The sequence below is a fragment of the Sinocyclocheilus grahami genome, unplaced genomic scaffold (assembly GCF_001515645.1).
Source record: "Sinocyclocheilus grahami isolate Dianchi unplaced genomic scaffold, SAMN03320097.WGS_v1.1 scaffold122.1, whole genome shotgun sequence".
NCBI classification, from domain to species: Eukaryota; Metazoa; Chordata; class Actinopteri; order Cypriniformes; family Cyprinidae; genus Sinocyclocheilus; species Sinocyclocheilus grahami.
Window position 1 is genome coordinate 1847561 of NW_015505301.1, and position 15375 is coordinate 1862935.

The 15375-nt window shown below is 36.8% G+C and overlaps 1 pseudogene; it reads right to left on the reverse strand.

Moving 5' to 3' along the window:
* Positions 1-15375, reverse strand: part of LOC107589935 (double-stranded RNA-binding protein Staufen homolog 2-like) — a 138273-nt pseudogene that overhangs the window by 54713 nt on the left and 68185 nt on the right.

Here is a 15375-nt window from a genome sequence, read left to right on the forward strand (position 1 = left end):
TGTTTCTGTTGTGTTGCTGCTTGTTTCTGTTGTGTTGTGCTAATTTCATTGTGTTGTTGAGATTTTATTGTGTTGTGCACTACTGGGCCACCGTAAGAACCTGGCAGTGAACAGTTCTTTAAAGAACCAGCCTAAAGAACAATAATCCAGTATAAAGAAACTTTTGTGCATTTGAAATGTTTCATAGATGTTAAAAGAAACCACAGATGCCAATAAAGAATCTTTATTATTAAGAGCGTAGACAAATAATTTAGCAAATATATTCACAGCCTATCTATAGCGTCTGAAGCCTGTTAGATAATGCTTCAATTTCCTAACCAAATATGGCTCCCTTTACCACTAAAGCAGACACTGCACATCAACAAATTTGATATATGCCGGATTTTAAGGTTCTAACATAAATATATGTTTAATTGCCTCATAAGTCATCCAAAAAATTCTTCACAGATTTTTGTGTCGGATTGCAAGTCTAAGGCATACCAGTGCCAAAAACGTCTTCTGAATCATATCGTTCACCATTAAAGGATCGAGTCACCTTCAAAAGCCCACATCAATCCACTTCTGTAATTGAAATTATGAACCTGATGCTACTGCTGAGTTATACAACTCCAGATGTTCTCGCATCAAATTTAATCACTTTCATATCATCAGTCAGTGCTTTGCCATTAAGGGCAAGATGGTGGGTTACAGGTTATAGAGATGCTGCAGGTGGGCAGCACGGAAAGTAAAGTGTGATTAAAATGTATGAATGGTCAGTCATAATACTGGCTTCAATGCCAGTTTTTCCATGTATAACTTCAGGTATGGGCTTAGCTTTGTAATTATTGAGAAAGTATTAGAGATATTAAAATTCTGACCATTAATATTACCATGTTATGGCAGATAAACATTTATATAATGCACAAAAGTATTGGGACCATAACATCAACAGGAACTGAGTTTTGGATTTTTTGCCCATCCAGTATACAGACCAGTCAAGTTCTTCCACACCAAACTCATCCAACCAGTGTCTTCATGCACCATGCTTTGAGCACTGGGACAGTCATATTGGAATATAAAAGGGACTTTCCAAAGCTGTTCCCACAAACTTGGTAGCAGAGCATTGTTCAGAATTTCTTGGTATGCTGAAGCATTAAGATTTCCCTTCACAGGAAGTAAGGGGCTTAACCCAATCCATGAAAAAACAGCCCCTATACCATTATCCCTCCTCCACCAAACTGTACAGTTGGCACAATGCAGTCAGACAGGTAATGTTCTTCTGGCATCCACCAAACCTAGTCTCACCCATCAGACTGCCAAACAGAGAAGCGTGATTCGTTACTCCACAGAACAGATTCCCACTGCTCCAGAGTCCAGTGGCAGCATGCTTTACACCCCTACATCTGAAGCTTGGCATTTTACTTGTTGATATGAAGCTTGCACGCAGCTGCTCGGCCATGAAAACCCATTCCATGAATCTCCCGCCACACGATTTTTGTGTTGATATTAATGGCTATGGAAGTTTATAACTCTTTAGCTATGGAATCAGCAGAGCATTGGAGACTTTCAGCTTCAGAACTCTGAGACTTCACTCCATGACTTTGTGGTCTTCCGCTTCGTGGCTTAGTTGCTGCTGCTCCTAAATGCTTCCACTTTTCATAAAATAGACTGTGAAATATCTAGCAGAGATGAAATGTGCTTGATTTTTATGCAGATGTGCAAAGTTTGCCACATCATACTTAAAAAGACTTGAGGCTGTAAAGGTGCTTCAACTAAGTACCGAGTTAAGGGTATGAATATTTATTAATTTATTATAAGTACTTATTTAAATTTTTCCTTTTTAATAAATTTGCAAAGTTGTCACAAACCTGTTTTTTGGTTTGTAATTATGGTGCATGAAGTGTAGATTGTTGTGAAAAAAGTAATTTAAAGCAGTTTAACAAAGCAGCAACATGAAAAAAAAACTCCAAGGGGTATGAATACTTTCACAAGGCACTGTGTATATTGAATCTACAGATATTAATATATTAATTACTATATATAAAATTAATAAATTGCTAAAAATCCTTTAAATCACTGATATAAAGGATGAAACGGATGCATCACAGGCACTTCCATCACCTGCATATGAAGCGATTTATGAAGTGATTTATGGCATGACTGCAGAGCAGTTGGCATATAGATGCTGAACGCTGCCGCCCGTGATCAAAGCAGCACCTCACAGAGAGATGCATGTCTGCCCAGCGCTGGCGGGATGAGAAATCCAAGCACGAGTTCTTTTATCAGCTCATCTCCATTCATCTCAAAATGCAGCCACGATTCACTTGAAGGTCAGAAAACATCAATGGGCGTTATTTGAAGAAATAACTGAGAGCCTGTGATCTGAATCTAGGTTTGCTGGTATTTCTAGCCAAGGTTAGAAACCATGTGAGAGACAGACAAACAGAAAGAGAAACAGACGGGCAGTGAGCAGAGGGGCTCAGAGGGTGGGAGGAAACAGAAAGAGTATGATTAAATAAAGGCAGAGCGAAAACTGAAACGGGCATGAAAAAAGAGGGATAAGGTGAGGGTCTCAGAGAATATGGTCTAAAACTCAAAAACAAAACATTCAGAAAATCTTGATTGGCAGCTAAAATTGATACAATAAGTGTTATTTTCTATTCATTTTTACATACCTCATAAAAATGTTTAAAAAAATTAACAATTAAAGCAATCTTATTACTAAAAGTGGGAAATGTCCAAATAAACACTGAAATCCAGATTTGTGTTATTTCTTTTCAAAAAAAAATTTAATTACTTAAATTACAAAAACGTCTTTTTCATTTTTGTATCTCTTGGATTGAACAGCATCAATAAAAAGAGATGCACAACAATTACAACAAAACAAATCAAATCAAAACAAACGTCTATGCCAGATGTTTTATGAGGACCTAAATTAAGTTACTAAGGTTACTATATTTAAACAAATGTAGTTACTAAAAAGTATACAAAAAAGTGAAACATCAAAGTAAATACTGATATCCTTATTTATGTATTTTATTTCCTAAAAATACTTTTACAAATGTTTAGTTGCTTCCTATTTTTAAATTCTTACTTTCTATTTTAAATGCTAAAAAATTAATAGACCAAACAAAACCATACAGGGAGTCCAAAACAAAACAGAACAAAACAAGACAAGACAAGACAAGACCAGACCAGACCAGACAAGACAAGACAAGACAAGACAAGACAAGACAAGACAAGACAAGACAAGACAAAATAAAATAAAAATTTCAGTCAGTTAGTTTGGGAACAAAAGTTTGTTTGTAGTCATTGAAAAACTTAATTTAAAGTGATAATAAACTGAGCAATTCCAAGATTATATAAAATATATGTATTATATTATTTTCCAACAGTAACTTTGGTAATGAAGTCAACACAGCAATACTTGGATTGAACAGCATCAATAAAAAGAGATGCACAACAATTACAACAAAACAAATCAAATCAAAACAAACGTCTATGCCAGAATGGGAAATGTGACCTAAATTAAGTTACTAAGGTTACTATATTTAAACAAATGTAGTTACTAAAAAGTATACAAAAAAGTGAAACATCAAAGTAAATACTGATATCCTTATTTATGTATTTTATTTCCTAAAAATACTTTTACAAATGTTTAGTTGCTTCCTATTTTTAAATTCTTACTTTCTATTTTAAATGCTAAAAAATTAATAGACCAAACAAAACCATACAGGGAGTCCAAAACAAAACAGAACAAAACAAGACAAGACAAGACAAGACCAGACCAGACCAGACAAGACAAGACAAGACAAGACAAGACAAGACAAGACAAGACAAAATAAAATAAAAATTTCAGTCAGTTAGTTTGGGAACAAAAGTTTGTTTGTAGTCATTGAAAAACTTAATTTAAAGTGATAATAAACTGAGCAATTCCAAGATTATATAAAATATATGTATTATATTATTTTCCAACAGTAACTTTGGTAATGAAGTCAACACAGCAATAGTAAAAGTTGAAAACATAATTTATATTATTTACATTGAGAAGGTCATAAGCTCTGAAGTATACAAGCAGGGTGGAAGACTATGGTACAGTATGTTTCACTCAGTCTCATATGAAGTGATAGGATGAATGGGGTTCATAAAATGCTCAGGACTCATCCCTAACATGAGCTCTACCTACTGCTCTCCGCTCTCCCAGACTGCTTTGCAGTTCACAGGCTCAGCACAAAAGGCCCTTTATGATGTGCACCTGACATGCGGCGAAGAGCAACGTTCCCACAGAGATTGGCTTCACTGCTCCACCTCTTCTCTCCCTTTCGTCCTCTCTGAATCTCTGTGTCCCCAGCCTGGGGAGTGAACGTTAGCTGGCAGGGCTCCGGTTGCTTGACCAAAGGGGGATTTGGGGAAAGATCCATCTCTGGGTTAGTCTAAAGCTGATGCTACTTGCGCCAAACAAGTCACCCAGCTGACCAAGAGAGGCCCAAGAGTTTAACCAGATCACTGAAGGTTACTAAATAATCTGTCAGATGTCAGATCAGTCAACAGGAAAACTATTGTTCTGTGTTTTAATGCGGCTTCGGCTGTGCACTTTAGAAAAAGCATCAGTTCACCCAAAAATTCTGTCATCTCTCATCATTAAACCCATATGGCTTTCTTTCTTATATGAAACATAAAAGAAGAAATTCTGAAGAATGTGCTGGCTGGTCTTTTCCATGCAATTTCCATGCAATGAAAGGTGTCTCATGCTTTCAAGCTTAAAGCATCTTTTCATTCGTTTCGTTTGTTTTCTTTTGTTACTGGCACATGTCAAAATACATTTTGAAATTCTTATTTTTGTGATTTCTTTTAAAATAAAATAAAATAAAATAAGCTTTAGAATTTTTTTTAAAAAAAAGTGCTTAAGTACTTTTTTCTAAAAGTATTTTTTAATAGACAAAAATGAATAAATAAATAATATATGCCAAAATGGGTAACAGGGTTTCAATTGTTGCCTAAATTAAGTTCTCACTCAGTAGTGGCTAGCTAGTTTGGGACCAAACGTTGGTTTGTAGTTAAGGAAAAATGCTTATATCCCTGAAATGAATTAATTGTTCTTTTAAGTTGGATTTTTCAATGAATCAACTGATCCAGTTCAATAAAGTGGAATGATTTGTTCTCACATTATATTCATCTTGAACTCGAGTTCAAGTCAGTTACTCAATGTGACCACAACCACTAACAGCTAACTGAAGGGGAAGATTATGAGCGAATAACGACTTAAATTTAGGTCTGTTCCTCAAACAAGCCATGCTTAGCAGGTTTTATGCAACATCTGGGAGTCGGAGTACAAAGATTTTTACTGGGTTAAACATAATGAGTGCTTTAAATGTTAAATGGCCTTTTCCTGTCTAAATGAGTGATTCTTGGCTGGAATAAGCTGGACCACGAATTATCCCAATAACAAATTTGTACAGAATAAGCAGGAAGACACTTTATGCTAAAAATCTAAGTCTGGCAATGTGAGACTAATTTATATGTAGCACAAAATGGGATTCAGCTATCGTTACAGGCCAAAGAAACCTAATCTGATGGTATTCAGGACTATTTTTCTAATGATCATGAACATCTCTGCATGACTGAAGACAACGGACTACCTAAGAGCCCACTTACAAGGTAAGTGTGGGCACAAAAACGTGAAGCTCAACTACAGAAAATAACAGCATTTCACTCGTACCACAAAGATAAAGAGAACGAGAAAGAGAGAGCATATGTTATGCATTACTCCAACGACTCCATTATTTCTGCCCTACTTCCATCACATGTGGCCTGAGACGACAGGGAAATTAACAGCAAACAAACTATTTTCTCCAACCCAATTCTGCACCAGCACTGCTTCCAAAATGCCAATATACTGATGCCCTATCTAATTTTCAACCTCTGGCCAAATTCCATCAATCAAATCTCTTTCGTCTCAGAGGCCCCATGTGTCTAGTTGGGGCCCAACAAGAGCGAAAGACCTGAATGAACCAATCTCAACTGAAAGTCAATGCCAAATAGAGCCCGTGCTAGGTCTTTATTTTTACAAGGCATCTATTAACTTCTCCATAAAGAGTTTCGAGATCAGAATCAGGATTTAGAGGAAACAGACGCATGAATAACCACACGACAATGAATACCACATCTGCAGTGTAGAACAACTGCTTTAGGAAACTGATTGAACATCGGTTCTTGTTGTGGCTTTCCCAAACCATTTCAGGTGTTTCTGTTGCTCCAATGCCAACGGAAAGGGCCTCATAGGGGCTTTCATAACAGCTCCGTCAGGTCCAAATTGAATCACAAACCTGGGCTGATTTAAACATGTCCTTTGGCACTGTGGATAGCATGTCTGCTGCTCTGATTAGAAACAGAAAGGTGTTTGCCAATAAGTGCACACTATTTTGCACAAGAGCATCTGCCAACAAACATGAAAGTCTGGAATTCAGTGCTAAAGCAGCAGCTCAGTGGTTTTGTTTTGCTTTTGGTACATTCAGGTTTTCATTACCAGCCCACATTGTTCGGCGCATCATCTCAATGAAACGCGTATTTCCTGCCTTCCTCCATTATACACTCAAATCCTCCTGATAGAAGACACCAAGGAATGGGGGGGGGATCAAGCCAGGCGGGATACTTATCAGGGTATTCGAGGGGGAAAGGGGTTTGAATGTGGAGTGATTCACACAGGCAGGTCGGCTCATCCCTCACAGCTGGCCCTTTAAGTGAAACCTGCTGTTTTCCCCCCGTGTTTACCTTTGGCTGCCTCACTCTTCCTCATCGGGTTTCAGACTACAGGAAAGCTCTGAGCAAAAACAAAGGCTTTTTCAAAGGCAACCTCAGCAGGTTAAGATAAAATGTTTTTACTGTCCAATATGAAAAGCACCTGCTGCTAAATTAAGTGGGCCGGCTCAGGGTGAGGTACTGGAGTGTGCTTTTCAGTCACTGGCTTGGTTTTCTTTAAACTGTTGTAGAGATTGAGGACACACACATTGGGGATCAGGGAAGGTACAACTAATCAGAAATGATTAATATTAATAATAACTGAGATTATGAATAATAAAAGTGCCAATTACAGCATTCCATTTTGTTTAACTCCTGTTTCCATTTACAACGTTTTAGCAGCAATTTAATAAAAAAAGTCACATTAAATTGTATAAATTTAGTGTATAAATTCCATTACTGCTGCATACTAAATACCATACATACACACAGTTTTATTGTTAGCCTATATTTTGTATAACACATAAATACACTACTGTTTAAAAGTTTGGGGTCAGTCCGATTTTTCATTTTTTGGGGAGAAATTAATACTTTTATTTACCAATGATGCAAAAATTGAAAGTAAGTACTTTTATAATGTTTCAAAAGGTTTCTATTTCAAAGAATCCCGAAGTATCACAGTTTCCACAATAATATTAAGCAGCACAACTGTTTTCAACATTAATTATAAGAAATGTTTCTTGAGCACCAAATCAGCATATCAGAATGAAATACAAAAAAAATAAGTTATTTTAAATGTACAAATAATATTTTACAATATTACTTTTTTTGTATTTTTAGTTAAATAAATGCAGCCTTGGTCAAACTAAGAGACTTCAAAAGCTTAAACTTAAACTTTTGAAGTGTAGTGTATTTATTTTTTTGCAAGGCATAAAAATGCATGTGCATGATCAAAAACATAATATAGTGCTGATCCAGTAAACTGGCGTAAAACATTCTCACAATGGGACGGCAGGCCATTCTTATTGCTTGGTAGCCTACATGTAAAGTGCAGCTGTTCCACAAACAAAAATAAACAAACAAATTATAATTTGCAGTTAATTATAATAATTATTATAATATAACAATTATAATAATTATAATGCAGCTCTAGGAAAAACAGAGCCGTGGAAGACAAATCAGCTAAAGACAGGTTGTTATCCTTGGTCTGCAATGGTACACAGACAGGAAAAAAGGAAATGTAACTGTGATAAATTATTTCCTTGGCCTGTAGGAACATCAATGACAGAAGCAGGCACCTCCACATTTCCGTGGTCTCGTCCAGATGGACGAACAGTGCAAGCCAAGAAGATACATTTTAGGCTCCGCGAGAGATGTTATGAAATTTGAGGTCTGGTTCTCTGGGTAGAGCTAGCAGTGGAGAGCGAGCACGAGAGATAAACAGATCTGTAAAATCACTTCATTTATTCCATACCTGGAAGCCTTGAATGTGGGCTAAGTACTCCAGCTGCTGGGAAGGCTGGATGGAGCCACAGGCCAAAGCAGGTGCTTTTCCCTTCAGGATCAGGGCCTCAGCGGTAGGCGAAGTCCCGCTCAGCAGCAGCTCTCTTGCGATGGTTGCAGTGTTGCCCACCGACGGGGTGTAGAATGGCCCTGTGGATCCTTGGCCAATGTCTTTGGGTGTCAGGTAGTTTCCAGGGGCACCGGGGACTCCCTTATTCCGGCTCGCTTCCATTTCTTGATACACATCCGGGGAGAGGTGAAGAATTCCTTTTTGTGCTATATAGGGATGGAAAAAGACACATGGTCATTGCTCAGCTGTGGGCAGATTTCTATTCTTACTATTGAAAATATTATGAAATAAATGATAAAATAAAATTTTTTTTAAAAATGAACTAAAATGGATAAATTAATAAATTATTACATTTATGTTAAATATCTATTTATTAATACAATTTATTGTGTCCTTGCTGAAAAAAGTATTAATAAAAACTATATATATATTTATACAACTTATACCTTTCGAGTCCTCGAATTAGATTGGCTGAGAGGAGTGCAAGTGTCATGCGGATGCCCAAATCTACTATAATTTTATAAATAATAGTGTTTTTGTGCCACAGAATGTAGTTTTAAGAGATTTTTTTAGGCGAGAATGTACTTGGTTAGACTTCAAATATGCGGTTTATTAATAAAGATAACATCTATTTGAAAATTTGCTTCGACGTTTTGGGAGATGTGAGCTCCATGGCGTTATCAGGCGTTTTCTTTTTCTTTTTTTTCCCAGGAAGGACACATTACATTGACAGTAAAGACTCATATTTTTAATAAACACCGTTTTTTTAAAACTTTCGAATCATCAAAAAATCCTGAAAAAATGTTGGTTTCCACAAAAATATTATGCAGCACAACCATTTTTTAAAGTGCCCCTATTATGCCATTTTTAAGGTTGCTAATATTGTTTTATGAGTCTCCCAATACAGGTTTACATGCATGCAAGGTCAAAAAACACATTAGTTTTCTCAAAAAATAGATAGACCTTATTTCTAAATTCTTCGTAAATGACTCGTGCAAAGCAGTTCAAAGAATCAGTCTCTCTAAACCCCTCCTTTCTGTGAGCCCTCACTGCTGTGATTGGTCAGATGGCGCAGTCCTTTGTGATCGGTCCAGAGCCGTAGAGAGATTGGTTCTGGATTGGTCTACCGCGTACAGTGCGTGTCGGAAACGAAACGCCCATTGCCATGACGGAATGACAGCAGAGACTTGTCAATACATAGAAAAGATGGTATCGATTGTACCTTACCACTTCGAGCCGGAGTCTCATGAAACGGTTGAACTGGCTGATCGACAAGAGACTGATTCGCAAGAACAACTGGAGCAGGACGTTTCTCAGTGGTAAGTGTCAAGTATTAACAAGTTTGTGGTAATTATAAGATGTGATAAAACAAGTTTACTCTCACAGCGTAGAATACAGCGTCTTCTCGACATGATGAAGGAACCACAAGGAAATGTTACTGTTTGTGGGCGGGCAAGTTGGCAACGTAGAATGTGGGCGGACATTATGCAAATGTATTACTTCATGACGTAAAGCCGTAACAGAACAAGATTCGAATTCCTGACGACTCGTTTAGGCGATTGCGAGCCGACTCTTTTTTTTTTTGATAGACAATAACTTTATTTATTGTGCACTGTCGGCTTCACAACTTTGCAGATAGTTTATGTTCATATACAGCTACATGACACACTGCATGAAAGGTAATATTCGAAAAGGCATAATAGGGGCACTTTAAGAGTTATAATAATAAAAAATGTTTCTTATGCACCAAATCAGCATTGCATATTATAATGATTTCCGTAGGGTCATGTAATACTAAAGACAGGAATAATGGCTGCTTAAAATTGTACTAATATTTTACAATATTGCTGTTTTTACTGTATTTTTAATCAAATAAATGCAGACTTGGTGAGCATAAGAGACATCTTTCAAAAATATAAAAAAAACGTACTGACCCCAAGCTTGTGAATGGTTCAAACTATTTTAATAAAAAACAAAAACAATAAATAAAATAATATAGATGAGCTATTGCTTTTCTAAGTGATCTGACATATGATTTTCACCTGATCGATGATAAAACAGTGGGGTACTTTCCCCAAAAGAGAAAGTGTGTGTATTTTAAACATCTGTTAAAAGCAAGTTTTGTCATTTTTATATGTAGATCACAGCATTATAAATGACTTTCAAGTTGACAGACATGGACAAAAAGTCAAATTCTTCTTCACAGAAGCCAGTACAGAGTGATAACAAGAGAAGAGGAGAGGAACAGAGTTGGGCTGCAACAACGAATCGATTAAATCGATAAAATCGATTACTAAAAGAGTTGGCAACGAATTTCATAATCGATTCGTTGTGTCCGTATTGTTTATTTTTTATAAATTATTTATTGTTCTGGCAGCTCAGGTGGCACTTTATTTAAAAAAAAAAGTATATATATTTGGCAGATGTAAAGCATACATGTGTATGTTTTTTGTGTAAGTCCATTTTTATTTTATTTTATTATTATTATTATAACAGCTCAGGGATGTTCAAGGAGCAAAATGTTTGTGCACTTTCTAAAGGTTTTAGTTCTGTTTTTGAATAAAGGGTTGGAAATGAATGCTTTTCTTGCTTTTTCGTTTTTTATCCGATTCATCGATTAATCGAAAAAATAATCGACAGATTAATCGATTATTAAAATAATCGTTAGTTGCAGCCCTAGAACAGAGCAGTTGCAGCGAACATCCTCATCTGTGCGCAGATTCTGCTTCCTGTTTGTGTTTGCTGTCCTGAATGAAGTTTCCAAAAGCAGCCGGCTGTTCTCCACAATTTCTGACAACCCAGAACAAGCAACAACTGATTTAACTTAGTGTTCGGGCCATAAAACTGGTAAATATTATCCCAGAAAATGGTGAGAAATGTAAATAGGCAGTTCCTCTAAGCGCTGCAGTGTGCCGTTGACGCAACCCTTTAATTCACGAAGAGAGAATGTAAATGAAAACCAGCAGTTCGGAGTTCCTGTCAGCCATTTCAACAAGGCTGACTGGCAAAGAAGGCAACCGACATTGAATTTTTAAAACCTCACATGCCAACTTGCATTTTGCATTACACAAATCAGCATCCAGAGAAAAATGCATACTTAACATGGTATAAAACTAGAGGTGTGAGCCAGAATGACGTCAATGTGAGAATTACGACAAAAAGCACATAAAAGCTAAGAAAAAACAATACCACCACCCCATCGGCACCCTCATTTCTCTTTCTTTTTTCCCTTCTCTATCTCTTTCCCCGTTCCAACAGGTTCCACCCAGTATAATGGGCTGAATTTGAGAATGGTGGGCTGGAGATTGGCCAGCTCATGGCTCAAGCTGTGATTTAAAACAGATAACACACAAGGCCCAACTGTAAATCAACACGATGAAGCAATGCTCCAAGACCCTAAACACTAACACACCGACATATTCGTACACACGCGAGCAAAGCACTGTCTTACACATTCAGTTCTCGTGGAATCCTGCTCTACTTCTTCCCTTTTTAACACACAATCAGACTCTTTCTCACACGCACAGACTCACAAAAAAACACCAAGAAATAAATTGTGGCCACTTTGCTGACGAAAAGCTGCTGAAATGCTTATCTAGAATGGAGATCTTATGTTTTTTTGGACTTCTCCTAATATCATGTGGGAATAAAAAACCTCAATTAAGAAGATGTGTTGCTTTTCTGGGACATAACGCAAGGGTGAGACCTCCCATACGTCCCTTAATCCATCCCTCCCGCCTCATTTCCTTCATCCGTTTTTTACCCCCCACACAAATTCTAACACATATGCCATGCATCTCCATGGGATTGCACATTCAGAAGAATGCATCATGGGATTAAAGCTCAAACTTGTAGGATACCAGTGCAGGAAATTGATTAATAATGCCTGACACATTGTCTTGTTACTTTAAATACAGCATGTTACATGAGCCCTGAGACCATATGGTTGTGCCGGACGTGACTCAATGTGCAATTTTGAATACATTTCATTTTTGTTTCAAAGTCTTGCTCATTTTGTACCATTACACTCTTGAGAGGGATCCAACCCTGGGCATTTAGCTTTATATGTCACTTTGAAGACATTTAAGCAATAAAGTATGAGGGTGCTACAGGCACTTTTAAATCTTCGAGGTTGATTTTTATTAAAACAAACATTTCCACTTTTTTTGAAAAAAGTAGAAGTGACAAATTAAAACTTTCTTGGAAACGTTTATCCTTGTGCTACAATTTAGCAATTTAAAAACATGAAAATCCATCATAAAAATATTCAATACATAAAAATGGTAACAAACCATGTCAATATGAATTGACTAAGCTGAGTGAAAATGTAAATGTAAAAAAAAACAGCAGTTTGAAGTTCCCACGGGCATTTCAACAAGGCAAAGAGGCAATTTACAATGTTTTAAATTGTCACGCGACAACTTGCATTTCGCATTATCCAATTAAACAAATGGGGGGGGAAACAATATCACCAAACAAGTTATGTGGCACAAAAATCAACACGTTGACAAGTTTGGCCCTAATTAATTTAGTGTACTTGTTTAACAAAGAGAAAACAGTGTAGTGCAAGTGATGAAATACAAAGAAACAAATAAAAAATCAAGGTAGTAGTAGAATAGTTGTACAGTAGTAGAACTAGTAAGCAGAATATTATTATTATGCATAATTTCCAAACTGTGATGATGCAAAATGTGTGTAAATATTATTTAATTGTAATTGGGATACATAACATCTTAGCTAAGAAATTATCCAGCCATCGTATTCCAAAAACATTTTTAAAATGCAATTTCCATTTCCATCATTTCTACTTTAAAACACAATCAAACACATAATTTGAGATGTGATAAAAATTATAAAAAAATATAACTGACAGAATTCTCCTGTGATGCATGTATACACACTTTTGGACAACTAGAGAGAATGTGAAACTCTGTTTTCAGAGAGTCCACATGGACAAAAATGTGCACAGTTCAAGAAACACCCAAGAATGCAGAGCTAAGGATTAAAATCATAGCTCTTGCATAATCAAAATGCAGCTGATATAAATCTGCACACTTAGCAGCGATGGACAAGGTACCATAAATCTGCTTTGGAGAACCTGGTCTGTGTTCACAAGGGTGGAAAGGAAAAACTTAGTCCGCAGGTCACTGACATGTACATCTGCTCTGAATTGAGTTTACACCCCTTAGAGACGTTGATTCTCTCCCTGGCAGATCTCAGGAACCGTAAATTAACCAGCATTATTCTGACATTAAAGACTCTACGGTTGAGAAAGTCTGTGAAGTCAATTAGGAGATAGATGGAGTCGAACAACACCAGCACGATAAAGCTGAGCTGGAGAATGGATCCTCTTCAAAACAGAGCAAAGGCCAAAAGAAAAACAGACAGATGAGAAGAGAAAGATGGATAATCGTGTTTTAACATGAGAAATGTATGCTGCATTGGTGCAGCATTGAAAAGTGTCCAAATGCATGTTTTTCATATATATATGCCACTTCAGATGCATCATTTTACGCATAAAGACCGATTCAGCACTGAAACAGATGTCGACAAAAAACTGAAGCTTAAAAAAATGCAAATTCTGTCAATAATACCCTCATGTCGTTCCAAACCCATAAGACCCTTGTTCGTCTTTGGAACTCAAATTAAGATGTTTTTGATGAAATACGAGAGCTTTCTGACCCTCCATAGACAGCAAGGGTCCTACCACGTTCAAGGTCCAAAAAGGTACCAAGAACATCGACAAAATAGTCCATGTGACATCAGTGGTTCAACCGTAATTTTATAAAGCTATGGGAATACTTTTTGTTGCGCAAAAAAACCCCCAAAAAATTACTTTATTCAACAATTCTTCTTCTACTCATGCTTCGTGGTACTTGCCAAAATGACTCTAAGATAACAAAGAGGAGAAGAATTGTTTTCTCGTAGCTTCAATTACGGTTGAACCACTGATGTCACATGGACTTTGTCAATGTTCTTGGTACCTTTCTGTGCCTTGACCGTGGTAGTACCCTTGCCGTCTATGCAGGGTCAGAAAGCTCTCGGATTTCATCAAAAATATCTTAATTTCTGTTCCGAAGACGAAGGAAGGTCTTACAGATTTGGAACGACATGAGGGTGAGCAATTAATGACAGAATTTTCATTTTTGGGTGAACTATCCCTTTAAAGGAATAGTCTAGAATTAACCAGTTAAAAGGATAGTTCACCTAAATATTCCATTTCAGTCATCACTTACTCACCCAGAAGTTGTTCCGAACCTGTATGAATTTCTTTCTTCCGTTGAACACAATGGAAGATATTTTGAAGAATGTGGTAAACCAGTAAACCATACAGTTTTTGGTTGCCATTGTTATGTTTATATGTTATGTTATGTTGTATATGTTTTCCATTTCTTCAGTCATATCTATGCAACAAAACCGTTTCTCTTTTCAACTTGATTTCTTTGCTTTCAATTAATGTATTTAAATAAAAATACCCATTCTACTAGATTCAGTTATTTAGGGTGAATGTTAACCAAGTAATCAAGCACTTGAAAATTATTTTTGCTGAAACTGTAGTTCCCAGGATGCTTTACTTGGAACTTAATGAGGAGAGTATCAAATGATGAAATGAAGTGTTATTGTATGTGTTTTTGAGCAATTTGAGAAAAGCGGAGACTTGATAGTGTTTAATGTTAAGTTGTCATGATGTTCAATTATGTTGGAATGATAAGTAAGGAATAATTGATGACGGGCCGTTGAATTATTAGAAAAATAATGCACACCCGAGGTGGTGACCACAACGCGAAGCGGAGAAAGAGAAAGAAAGAGAGCTTGTGTGAATTAGGCTACCTCTGTGCGTCCCTCAACAGTGCAGCAGCGTCTCTAAACAGCGCTGTTATTACCTCGCTAGTGAGAAATGTCATGTGTAGCCTTTAAGTTGCTACACTATATAGGCTAACTGATAAAATCATCAGGGCAGCGCTGACAACACCTTTTTGTGCAAACTGCGTGACCGTAGTGTGCGTGTGCAAGCACGTGTGATTGCAGTAATTCTTGTGTGCTGTATAGGTACTGTATGCTAATTTCCGTTATTACAGTTAACT